Genomic DNA, 13,310 nt, shown 5'->3' with positions numbered 1-13,310 from the left:
ACAAGCCAACATGTTCTATAATATTCACCAACTACTATAAAAGTAGGCCATTGACTACCTAATTCCAAATACAATGAGCGCCAGCTACTGTAATTGCTTAAAGAAGGACACTTACAGATAAAAGAAAAATAGTATTTCTAGAATAATTCCATTTTAAATGTATGGGTTTCAACTGTTTGAGTTTTTAGTATTTTAAAATATAGCCTATTTCTTATTTAGGCTAAATCAGCAGTCAAAGCAACTGTTTTGACACCCTACTGTGTTATGTGCCCTAAAGAATACTTCAGTATAAGGCATGATCCCTGCCGTTAAGCAGTTTATTACATGCATATAATACCTATTGTCTATTGCTGCCTTTGCCATACAGTGGCAGAGTTGAGTAGCAGTAGCAAAGACTGTATGGCCCACAAAACCTAAAGATTTACTCTCTGGCCCTTAACAGAAAATGTTCGCCAACCTTGTTTTATACAAATTATTCCTGACTGGAGTAAGAGGACAGTCTTAAAAAACACTAAGCACAATAAAATTTTATTATATCTAGCAAATTTTTTAAAACTGTAATATTTGACTATAAAAGCTCAGTTTTCACTATAAAACATCAGCTTGGCTAATGGTAAAATAAAACTTACAGGCTAATTCTCAACTTGGCTGTGTCTGCTAAATAAATACATATATATATATATATATATATATATATATATATATATATATATATATATTAGAATATTTAGAGTAGTGAATAAGATGTTTATCAAAAGAGGGCATGTGTTTTAAAAGGTTAAGACTTTAATAATCATACCTCTCTAATTGTCTAGCTTGACTCACCACTTCTGGCCATAAATGACTGGCTGTTTCCCAAAATCAAATTTCCCCCTGAAAGTACTCAATTCTCATTATTTGCCATAGTTATAGTCTATAAAGTTGCTGTGAATGCTGAATTAGTGAATACTGAATCATTACCCCTAAGGGAAATGCAGAGTTAAGTCAACTCGTCAATATATAACCTTGTTTTATGTGTGTTTCTGTTTAACAATGCCTTAGTTAATATAACATTGAACTCAAGACCAACAGCACTATAACTCATGCCTGAATAAAGCTTCTCTAACACAGGTATTCTCTCCATAAGGCACATCACAGCCTTCCTATGCTTAGGAACATAATTTAGACAGCATTTCAGCACTACACTGAAACACTTCTTTAAACAGTGAAATCACCAACAAAAAGCACGAAAATGCAAAAAATGTAGAAGTATACTAAATAGTCTACAAAAACACATTTATAATATGAGAGCTGAAATAAAGCTAAGTAAGCACTGCTTTGTTGGACCTCAGTTGGGAACATAGGACTCAAATTTTTTTTGCCCATGCTCATTTCTGCAAAAAACCTGCAAAGAACCCCAACTACTTGATTTCAGGGTTACAAATAGATTTTAGTTAGTGGGCAAATTCAAAAGTACAGAATTGGTAAATAATGAAGGATCAACTGTATAATGATGCACTACTACTGATAACCTTCCAAATAAATTATGATGTTTAAAAAATTATTTTTGAGCAAGAGCAAATTAGTAAGTACACTGGCACCCAAAATAATGTCTTTAAAGTTATATTTCTTTGGTATGTATAAAGTGAATGGTAGGAGTGTATAACTCTCTTTCTCACTCCACACTCAGTTTACTACTACTTTGAGACAGCCTCTAGTTGGCCAAATCTGACTCCCAGCTTGGCTTAAGTTCTCCTGACCTTGAGTTCCCATATTTCTCCCAGCATCTCGACTCTATCACAACTACATAACTATGTGTCTGCTTATGCCTTGCGCACTGGGTTGTAACCTCCCTGAAAGGTCCTGTTTTGTTTTCTCTAGAACTTATTTTCTTATACTAGGACTTATCTAGAATGTATTGCTGCTCAGTTAACTTTTAATGAGTGAATAATTCAATGACATGAGTAATTATGAGGACCTAAAGTAAGATGACTGTGAAATAAAAAAGACAAATGGTTAAATTTAAGTAATCAAGAGGTTGACTATGGACAATTTGCCAACCAACTGTATGTGGAGATTTGAAAAAGTTTTAGATTGCCCTAGTTTCTAGATTGAACAAAGATGTGCACAGTTGGGCTACTAATGGGAGTATAGAATATAAGAAGAGTACATTTGAAGAGAAAGGCAAGTTTTGTTAGAATATTCCTATAACCCTATCAATCACACCTTCATCTATGCTACTTCTATACTTGGTAAAATTCATTGCTTGAACTATATTCCTAATTACTGCCTGTGTTGTAATAACTTGTTTCTCTAACACCTCTACAATAATGTAAAATCATACAGGGCAAGGTTTATCTAATTTTTGACTCCCCAAAACCTAGTAATACAATATTCAATTAAATTGAATGTGGATGAAGGTGTCTAGGAAAGAGAGTTGGATATTCTGAACTGGGACTTAGGAAAAAAGTCTTAGTTGTAGATAAAGATTTACAAAAGGTTGTAACAGGTAGTATTTTAAAGTATAAAAGAGGGATAATTTTTGAAAAAATCAAAGCCCAAACTTTGGGATGACCAGCATTTAAGGGGCACGTCAATCAAAAAATGACAATGAAAAAGACTGAGAATGAACAATTAAAGATTTACCAGGTAAGAATGGTATGGTAGACGCTACTGATAATAAAGCAAATAGTCATTCCTATCTTCTTTTTGGCTAACATATCTAATATCTTTTAAAATCTAGTAATGAACTCAAGGAAGGTATAAGCTTCCCTCAGTCCCTTGGAAATGACTCATGGTTAATTTAAGTCAAACACAGTAATTACATGTGTTTTGCCAGCAATTGGTGTAGGGGTGGCCACTGAGATGTAAGGGAAATGCACTGGGGAACTTTGGAGAGATTCTACTTCCTCTAAAGAGAAATCCAGGAGAAAGCCCAGCACTGCCTTTTCTGCTTTCAGATAATGAAAATATGATACTTGCTATCTCACAACCCTGAAAGAAGGCCAACCGTCTGCAAAGCAACGAGAATGACAGAGTAAAAAGAGAACAAGAGCCTGGATCCTTGATATTGTTGTTGCATCTCTGAATCAGCCTTGGAACCACCTATCACTGGGCTTATTGTTAAAAAGATTCTGTTACTTGAAGCTGAAAGCATCCTGATACCACTGGTGTCTCCAAACCCAGAGGACATGGAGTGATAGAAAAGTACTCCCAGGTAAGAATGATTTTAATTTCATTAGTGACAGCTAATCATGCAAACACTCAAAAAAACAACAACAACAAAACAAAGAAGCAAATTTATGTGCAAGCATTATTCTAAACTCTTAACACATGTAATATCATTTAATCTCTCATAACAATCCTAGGAGGTAGATGAGATTGTTGGCAATGAAAGCAAGAGCCAGAAGCCAGTGACTTGAACAATCAGAGGCATGAAAATGTAATAGTAAATTTAAACATCTCAAAAAAATCATCTGAAACAAAAGAAGAGAGTTGTGGAGCATTCTTGCTCTCTCTGGAGCATTCCCAACCCTTTCCCACTCTCCTTCCCTCAGGCACACCCTGCTTTTCTTTTTCCTAAATTCCAAGGGCCCTTTTTTTGCCTCTGTAACTTGTTTCCTGAGCCCACACAGCCCAGCTGGCTCACTTCTTCCATGGCTCACCTCTTCTACCTATGTGACTTTCTAAACAGACTTGCTTGTATTTGAGTCTTGGCTCTGAATTCTTTCTTGGGGTGGGGGGGGGAAGAAAAAGAAGAAGAGAGTTGTAATAAGGGCGGGATAAAAGGTTTTAAGATGGTCAAGAGAGGAAGAAAACAATATTGAGGAAAATGAGACATATAAAGAAACATACAATACATAAAGAAAGAAAAAACTGCTTAAGTAAGGTCTTAGAAAATAGGAAGGTTTGGTACCAAGAGTGCAAGTAGATGTAATTTGAACAAAATTAGAAATGAGATTTTTCTAAAAAATTAAAAAGGACAAATTTATAAATTTGTAAAGCAAGGTAACTATGAAGACCAAGAAGTTCACTGATGTTATCAAACATTTTTTAAAAATTATAAAAAGGACATCCACTATTAAAGAGCTGAGAATAAAAGTAGGGCATTTGATAAGAATGGTGATGGTTTGGCATACCAATTATGGGAAATAGGAAGGAAACTGATTAGATACAAGTAAAGAATTACTAAATCTCACTGAGGACACCACTAAAACCAGAAGCCATGATGAATGGACATTCATTTTATTCATTTCTTCACATTTTATTAAGAACCTTCCATATGCCAAGACACTTTTCTAGGTACTGGGAAATACAGTATAAACAAAAATCTGTGCCTCATATGCTTTACATTCTAATGGGGAAGATAAAGTTTTAAATTTTTTTAATAATTAATAACAATTTAAAAATATATGGAATGTTAGATGGTGATAGGAGCTAAGGAAAATAAAGTAGGAAAGGGAAATAAGAGAATTAAAATTTTAGATGGGATGGCCAGGAATGAGTTTAAAAGATTGAGGAATGACATCTGCACTATGACCTAGAAAGGGGCAAGAGGAAATAAGCAAAATAGGAAAGGGGAAAAACTATGTATATTTGTGGGGGTAGAACATACCAGGTAGAGATAAATATAAAAAATTCTAGGCACCTTTGAGGTGCTACTGTGTCAGAATGATGAAATGGGTATGGTGAAAAGGTTAGAAGGCAGTCAGAAAAATAATAAGTGGCTAAATGGTGTGGAGCCTTGTAGACTACTGACTGGCTTGTATGAGGGTAGATGAGAAGCCATTGAAATTTTATGCAGGATGTCGGGATCACTTTGGCTTCTGGTGTTAAGAATAGAGTGGGACAGGATGGTAAAGACTAAAAAGAATGTATTGCATTAATCCAGGTGGTTCGGACCATGATGTAACTGTGAAGGGGCTATTTTATTTATTTTAAAAGTAGAGTCAATAGGATTTCCTGATGAATCAGATGTGTGATATAAAAGAAATCAATAATGACTCCAAGGTTTTTCAGCTTCAGCAAACTGAAAGAACAAAATTGCTATTTCCTAAAATAGGAAGATAGAAGAGCTGAAGGGAGAAATTAAATTTAATATTGAACATGTTAAGTTGAAGATGCCTATTAAACTTACAAATGGTAATGTCTAAAAGGCAATTGAATATATAAGTCTGGTATACATAGAAGCAAGCGGTCCAGAGGGAAGATAAGACATTGGGAGTAGAGGTGATCTTTAAAACCATGAGACTGAAGGAGATTATACTAGAGTGAATGCAGATTTAAAAAAAAAAAAAAGTCCAAGGACAGAATTCTAAGGGTCACAAATGTAGTAGTAGTAACTATTACTAGGAAAGTGGGGCCTCCCCCTTGCCCCAGATGAATCTTAATTATTCGAAACCAAGTATGATACTTGCTAGAGTAAGTCTGTGTGATTCAGCTCTGAGTCCAACTGGTATCCAGGGGAAGGAGGTAGAAGAAAGAGAAGAAACTTTCCTCGTCCACTTTACAATCATGACTGCATAACACCGGGAACTGTGGCAACCATTATGCAATCATTAGGGGCATTAAACCACATACTAAGGATGGCAGAGGGCAAAGATGAAAAGAACACTCTACCTCATATATTGTTGAGCTGCTAAGTCAACCAGTCCTAGAGCCACTCTGCATCTGGATTTTTTGGTTATTACTTAATAAGGATTTTCATTACCTATGGGCAATAGTATCTGGTTACAATAATGTCATTTAATTTTCATTACAATGCTTAGGGTACCAAAGAACAAACTGAGACTCAGAAAAAAGTTAAACTTGGAAAAGTTAAATAACTTGCATTTATGTAGCAAATGGTGAATTGAACTTCATCTAACTCCAAAGTCTATTTCAAGTGATTAAGAGTAGTGAATTTAAAGAGTGGACACAACTAAAAGACAAAGGAAAATGGGAGCTGAGAATTCTTGAAGTGACCGGCAAAGGCCAGGAAGTAACAGAGATTAAAAGAAAAGGGAAGTGCCAAAAGACTAGAAGAACAGATGAAATATATTAGTAAACAAGCTAAAGTGATAATAGGTCTTCATGAGAGAATACTGGAGTTGAAGATTTTTATTTTTTGAGTAGTCTGAATGAAGACTAGATGTAGACTGTAGCTATGAGTAAGGAAGGAAGTGCATTTTGAGTGGTCAAGAATTGATTAATTACTAACATCTACTATGTGGAACGTTATTTTATGCACTTGGTATACAGTAGTGACTGAAATAGGTGCTCCATGAGCTCATACTCTGGTGTGAAGAACAGACAATAAACAAGTAACAAGTAACAAAATAGAATTTTGATGTGTATGAAGTTTTGGGCCAGCACAGTCAGAGACACTGCACTCAGAGGTGTATAATTTGAGATGAAGATCTCTGGTGGTGGCCTGGCTTGCAGCTGAGGCTTTTATTCAAGGTTACAAACAGAACACAAGAACTGAATGGTAATCGGGAAGACAACGACTAGCAATTATGTGATTTCAAATTATTTTACATACTTACACTAGAAAATAAATGTTTAATGAATAAATGATGTAATTACTAAGCTTCTCCCATTCCAATTCATCAACTCATTGCTTAATAAACTACAGATTATTCTTTTTTAGGCTGATGCAAATAACTATCTGAAAACAAGCATGGAGTCTTTGCAAAGTGATTCATGGTTTCATTCAATATTCATACACTAGAATAAGCTCCACGAGGGTAAGGATATTGTCTGTTTTGATTGTCACTTCTGTATATCCAGCACCTAGAACAATGCCCAACATTTTTACTGAACTGAATAATGAATAGATTAATAAGCATCCACTGGATGCCAGGTATTATGTTAATCTCAAAGGTAAGTAAAATAGTCCCTGCCCTTAAGGAGTTTAGCACTGAAAGACTCTTAACTGCCTTGGCCAGGTAGCTCAGTTGATTGGAGCTAGCTGGAAAATAATACAATAATTAATAAATAATAATACAAGAATAAATTATGCTTCAAGTACTCACAACTGTAAACCTACTTTTGCCCCACTCTGTATATAGTTAAGGAGCAAAGTTGTTAATCTAAAAGTAGTATCTATCTGGGATAAAAGAAATTTATTTTAGATTTCATGTTTTTAAACTTAGAAAATAAACTACCATTCTACCTAGAAAAATTAGTATCATTAGGTACTACAATTAGATAAACTGCTTGCTATAAACAATCATTATGATAACTCATAGGAAAATAGTTATTTCAGATGCTTCTTCTAAAAATTTTAATTTCTTCTCAAGTCCTTGCAAATACATTTTTAAAAAATGAAATGAGAATATCAGTTAAATATGAAGCAACATAAAAGAACAAACAGAATCAGAAGGCAAATTCCAAAGAGATCACTGCTATAAATAGAGACATGGAAATGTCAGGACAGAGAAGAAAAGTTCCACTAAAAAACAACAACAAAACTGTATGTCAAGTGAGTTTTACATCTCATAACTATCCATCATCAGTGAAAGATTTCATTTGCAAATAATCTAATAATCTATTTCAAAAAAGTAAATATGAGCCCTTGGCCGGGTAGCTCAGTTGGTTAGAATGCAGTCTCAATACCCCAAGGTTTCGGGTTAGATCCCAGGTCAGGTCACATACAAGAAACAACCAATGAGTGCATAAATAAGTGGAACAACAAATCAATCTCTCTCTCTCTCTCAAATCAAACAATAAAAAATATATTAAAAATAAAAAAGTAAATGAGTAAAGGTAGATGTCCTAATTATAAAAACCAAGATATTATTGGTTCTGCACAAATTCTTCTTCCTTTCATACCTAAGGAGCAGAAAACCTCCTTCTGAAAGGTAAGTCAATATCTGCTGCTTCATAGAGAATTTTTTTCATAAAATAAAGAGCATTAGATTAGGAATCTAGTCTTGTTTCTGCACTTAACCCTATCACCTTTACATGGCATTCAAGCAATCTGGGTCACAATTTCCTCTACCACAAAATGAAAGAAACGGACTAGATGATCTTTAAGACTTTTCCAAATCTGATTTATTTCTTCTAATAATTTTTTTAATTTTTAAATTACAGCTGATGTACCACATTATGTTAGTTTCAGGTATAAAACCCAGTGATTAGACATTTATACAACTTACTAAGTGATCACCCCAATAAAATATAGTACCCATCTGACACCATACATAGTTATTGAAATATTATTGACTATATTCCCTGTGCTGTATTTGACATCCACATGACTATTCTGGCACTAGCAATTTGTACTTCTTAATCCCTTCCCCCTTTTCACCCATCTCCCCCAACCCCCTCCCATCTGGCAACCATCACAATGATCTCTGGCCAGGCTGGGTGTGGCTCAGCGGTTGAGCATCGACCTAGGATCCAGGAGATTGGGGTTCGATTTCTGGTCAGGGCACATGCCTGGGTTGCAGGCTGCAGCCAATCAATGACTCCTTCATCACTGACATTTCTATCTCTCTCTATCCCTCTCCCTTCCTCTCTCTGAAATCAATATATATTTTTTTAAAAGTTCTCTGTATCTGTGAGTCTGTTTCTGTTCTACTTGTTCATTTACTTTGTTTTTAGATTCCACATATAAGTGAAATCATCTACATTTGTCTTTCTCTATCAGACTTATTTCACTCAGTGTAGTACCCCCTAGGTCCATCCATGTTGCAAATGGTACGATTTCATTCTTTTTTTATGGCTGAGTCATACTCTGTTGCGTATATGCACTTCTTCTTTATCCATTCATCTATTGGTGGACACTTAGGCTGCTTCCGTATCTTGGCTATTGTAAATCATGCTGCAATGAACATAGGATGCATATGTCTTTTTGAGTTAATGTTTTTGGTTTCTTCAGACAAATACCCAAAAGTGGAATTGCTGGGTCCTTCTTTGTCTCTTATGATAGCCTTTGTTTAAAAGTTTGTTTTGTCTGCCCAGCTGGCATGGCTCAGTAGTTAAGCATCAACCTATGATCCAGGAGATCGAGGTTCGACTCCCAGTCAGGGCACATGCCCGGGTTGAGGGCTTGATTCCCAGTGGGGGCTGATTCCCAGTGGAGGCTGTGCAGGAGGCAGCCAATCAATGGCTCTCTCATCATGGGTGTTTCTATCTCTCTCCCTCTCTCTGAAATCAATAAAGATATATTTAAAATATGTATATATTTAAAAGTTTGTTTTGTCTGATACAAGTATTGCTACCCTAGCTTTTTTTTTTTAAGTTTCCATTTTCATGAAATATCTTATTCCATCCCTTTACTTTCAGTCTACGTGTCTTCTATCTGAAGTGAGTCTCTTATGTACATCATATGTAACGGTCTTGTTTTGTTATTCCTTCAGCCGCCAAATGTCTTTTGATTGGAACATTTAATCCATCTGCATTTAAAGTAATTTTGATAGATATGTATTTATTGCCACTTTATCATTCATTTTTTAAATCCTTTTCTTTTTTTCTTTTTTTCAAGATATGTTTTGATTCCTAGAGAGAGGGAAAGGGGGAGAGAGAGAAACATCGATGTGAAAGCGAAACATCGATTGGCTGCCTCCTGCACTCTACTTCCCAAGACTGCAAATTGGGCATGTGCCCTAACTGGGGATCTAACCAGCAACCTTTTGGTGCATGGGAGGGACAACACCCAACCACTGACCCACACTGGCCAGGGCTCTTTTTCTTCTTCTTAAAGAAGACCCTTTAACACACTGCTTTGGTGGTGATGAACTCCTTTAGCTTTTTCTTGTCTGGGAAGCTCTTTCTCTGTCCTTTGATTCTAAATGCTGGGTAGAGTAATCTTAGTTGGTAGGTCCTTGCTTTTCACAACCTTGAATATTTCTTGCCACTCCCTTCCCGCCTGCAAAGTCTCTGTTGAGAAATCAGCTGACAGTCTTATGGGAGCTCCCTTGTAGGTAACTGACTGCTTTTCTCTTGCTGTTTTTAAGATTCTCTCTTTGTTTTTAACCTTTCACATTTTAATTATGATGTGTCTTAATGTGGGCCTCTTTGGGTTCATCTTGTTTGGGACTCTCTGTGCTTCCTGGACTTATAAGTCTATTTTCTTCACCAGGTTAAAGTTTTCTGCCATTATTTTTTTGAATAGGTTTTCAATTCCTTGCTCTCGCTTCTCTTTCTGGCACCCACATGATGAGAATGTTGGTACATTTGATATTGTTCCAGAGGCCCCTTAAACTATCCTCACTTTTTCGATTCTTTTTTCCTTTTGCTGTTCTGATCGGGTGTTTTCTGCTTTCTTATCTTCCAAGTCACTGATTTTATCCTTTGCTTCATTTACTCTACTGTTGATTCCATGTACTCTTCTTTCAGTTAATGAATTCATTTCTGACTAGTTCTTTTTTATGCTTTCTACTTCCACTTCCTTATAATCAGTGTTCTAAACTCTGCATCTAGTAATTACTTGTTTCTATTTTGTTTAGTTCTTTTTCTGGAGTTTTTTTTCTGTTATTTCACTTGGGACATGCTTATATTCTCATTTTGGCTGCCTCCCTGTTTGTTTCTGTGTGTTAGGTAGAGCTGCTTTGTCTCCCAATCTTGGGAGAGGGGCCTTATGTGGCAGATGCCCTTATAGAGCCTATTGGTGCAGCCTGTTGGTCACCTGAGCTGGACATTCCAGGTGTAGCCCCCCCCCCCGTGTGGACAGTGTGCACCCTCCTGAGACTTGATTGCTGTTGGCACATCAGTGAGAGGGATTTACCCCCAGACTGATTGATTTCAAGGACTGGCAGAGACCATAGCAAAGCATCTGCTGTCCAGGCACAGACCCAATGGAGTGGGAATTGCTTTAGCAGGGCTCCAGTGCTCATGCAGGTGGTTGGGTGGTACTCCAGCTTGTTCTGAAGCTGTCCACTGGGTTCACTGGCTCTGGGGCCTCCCAGAAAGTTCAGGCCAAGGTCAGCAACCACTTATGCCCTGCCTGGGGACACTGGGCATGAGCTACAAAGCAATCTCAGATGGCTGCTACTTGTGTTGAGTTTGGAGGTGCCCGGGAGAGGCCAAGCTGCAAACCAAGGCTGAATGCCCTAGTACCCGGCCTTGGGACACTTAGCAAGGTATATGAAGCATGCCAAGGCCAGAGGCTGCTTATTTGGGGTTTTAGAACCTCTGAGAGATTTTAGACAAGTCTACACGAGCCAAGACAGGCCATTTGTATTTAAAACCCACTGAAAGGCCCAGCTGGGAGTGGCTCAGCAGTGGAGCATCGACCTAGGATCTAGGAGATCATGGTTCAATTCCCAGTCAGTCAGGACACATACTTGGTCCCCAGTGTGGGGCATGCTGGAGGCAGCCGATCAATGGCTCTCTCACCACTGATGTTTTTCTCTCTCTCTCTCCCTTCCTCTCTCTGAAATCAATAAGATTTTTTTTAAAAAATAAAATAAAACCCACTGGAAGGATTTTTGGGTGGCCCCTCAAGTTGGGTGTGATGGAATCTTAGAAAATCACCAGGGTGGGGCAAACAGTGTTAGCCAGGTTGATTGGAGACTCAGATATGCCACCCACCTTTGGACTCTGTGGGGGGAGGGCTCAACAAAGGAACAATGGCTTCTGCCAGCACTTCTGCTTGGCAAAAGCTGCCCCTTCAGCCCTCGATGGACAATTCAGTTTCTCCCCATATGTTTCTGGTGCCTTTAGAGTTGCTGCCCCAGTGCTGGAGCTCAGAATGAATGAGTCCAAGTAGGCCTATGAGTGAGCTCATTAAGAGAAATGCCTGGGACTCCAGCATCCCTCCAGCTCACTCAGCCATAATCCCCATTGGTTTTCACAGCCAGAAGTTATTAGACTTTTCTTCCTGGTACTGGAACCCTGGGCCTGGGGGGGTGGGTTGCTGGTATGGGGCTGAGACCGCTAGCTCCACAGGCAGGACCACTACAGCTGAGATAGTCTTTTTTTTTCTTTTTTTTCCCCTTGCTGTTGTAAATCCTCACCCAAGAATATTTTTTCCATTGATTTCTAGAGAGAGTGGGAGGGAGGAAGAGTGAGGGAGAGTCAAACATCAATGTGAAAGAGACACATCCATTGGTTGCCTCCTGCATGCACCCCAACCGGGGCCAGGGAACAAACCTGCAACCTGGGTACGTGCCCTTGACCAGGAATCAAACCTGAGACCCTTGAATGCACAGGCAGCACTCTATTACTGAGCCTCACCAGCTAGGACTCCCTCCCCAATTTTTTTATTGTTTTTATTTCATAACCATAAACTTAACTCTGCAATCCAACTAGACTTGGAAGGGGTAAGGAAAATATACAACCCAATGGACTATGGCAAGAGCATGAAGGTTATAGAACATTCCAAGCAGATGGGGGTGAAGGGGTGCTCTCCTGAGCTACAGAGAAATAGTCTAGTAGTTAAGATAAAACACAGTCAAATTTATTAGAGTTTTCCACAGTCAGGAATGGTCATCTTTTTGCTGGTCTTGCCATTCCTGGACCCAGAGCACTCCATGGCTGTCACAATATCCATGCCCTCTTTCACCTGGCCAAAAACCACATGCTTGCCATCCAACCACTCAGTCTTGGCAGTGCAGGTGAAAAACAGGGAACCATTTGTGTTGGGTCCAGCATTTGCCATGGACAAGATGCCAGGACCTGTATGCTTAAGGATGAAATTCTCATCACCAAATTTCTCCCTATAGATGGACTTGCCAACTGTGCCATTATGGTATGTGAAGACACCACCCTGGCACATAAATACCAGAATAATTCTGTGAAAGTAGGACCATTTATAACCAAATCCTTTTTCCCCAGAGCTCAGAGCACAAAAGCTTTCTGCTGTCTTTGGAACTTTGTCTGCAAACAGCTCAAAGGAGACATGGCCCAAGGGCTCACTATCAATGGCAGTTGAACATGATGGGGTTCACCATGGCTGTCATGGGCAGCTCTGGGGCAGGGGAGTCTACAAAGGCCCCTCCTGATTTTTAACTGCCACATGTATACTGAGCAAACCAAAGAATAAGATCCAGCCCTCTCTTATACAGAAGGGAAAGTGGAGAGGACAAGATCTCTGTACTCAGAACATTTACAGTCTAGCTGGGGTAACAAAATTTAATTCAGCTTAATTTTGCAAACACTTATTAAATTCTTTTTACATAAAAGGGCAGTTTTCAAACTTTGATAAGCATAAGATCAACTGTGATTTTTTTTTTAAAGTTTCTGATGAAGCTTGTGTTGGGAGGCAAAAAAAAAAAAAAAAAAAGTAGATGTCCTCTTCCTGGTCAGTGTGGCTCAGTTGGTTGGCGCATTGTCCCACACACTGAAAGGCTGCCGGTTTGATTTCTGGTCAGGGCACATACCTAGGTTTGGTTTTGATCTGA

General features: G+C 38.1%; 1 protein-coding gene and 1 pseudogene across 5 annotated transcripts in view; both read right to left on the bottom strand.

Moving 5' to 3' along the window:
- The window catches only part of DNAJB4 (DnaJ heat shock protein family (Hsp40) member B4), a 39,973-nt gene that overhangs the window by 19,446 nt on the left and 7,217 nt on the right, over positions 1-13,310 (bottom strand). The window lies entirely within an intron of this gene.
- Positions 12,371-12,860, bottom strand: LOC308560850 (peptidyl-prolyl cis-trans isomerase A pseudogene; annotated as a pseudogene). Its single transcript has one exon. The product of its transcript is annotated as a peptidyl-prolyl cis-trans isomerase A pseudogene (transcript).

Source organism: Miniopterus schreibersii (genome assembly GCF_964146895.1).
Source record: "Miniopterus schreibersii genome assembly, chromosome: 8".
Lineage (NCBI taxonomy): Eukaryota > Metazoa > Chordata > Mammalia > Chiroptera > Miniopteridae > Miniopterus > Miniopterus schreibersii.
Note: the sequence above shows the minus strand (reverse complement) of the source record. Positions and strands in the feature narration are given on the sequence as shown.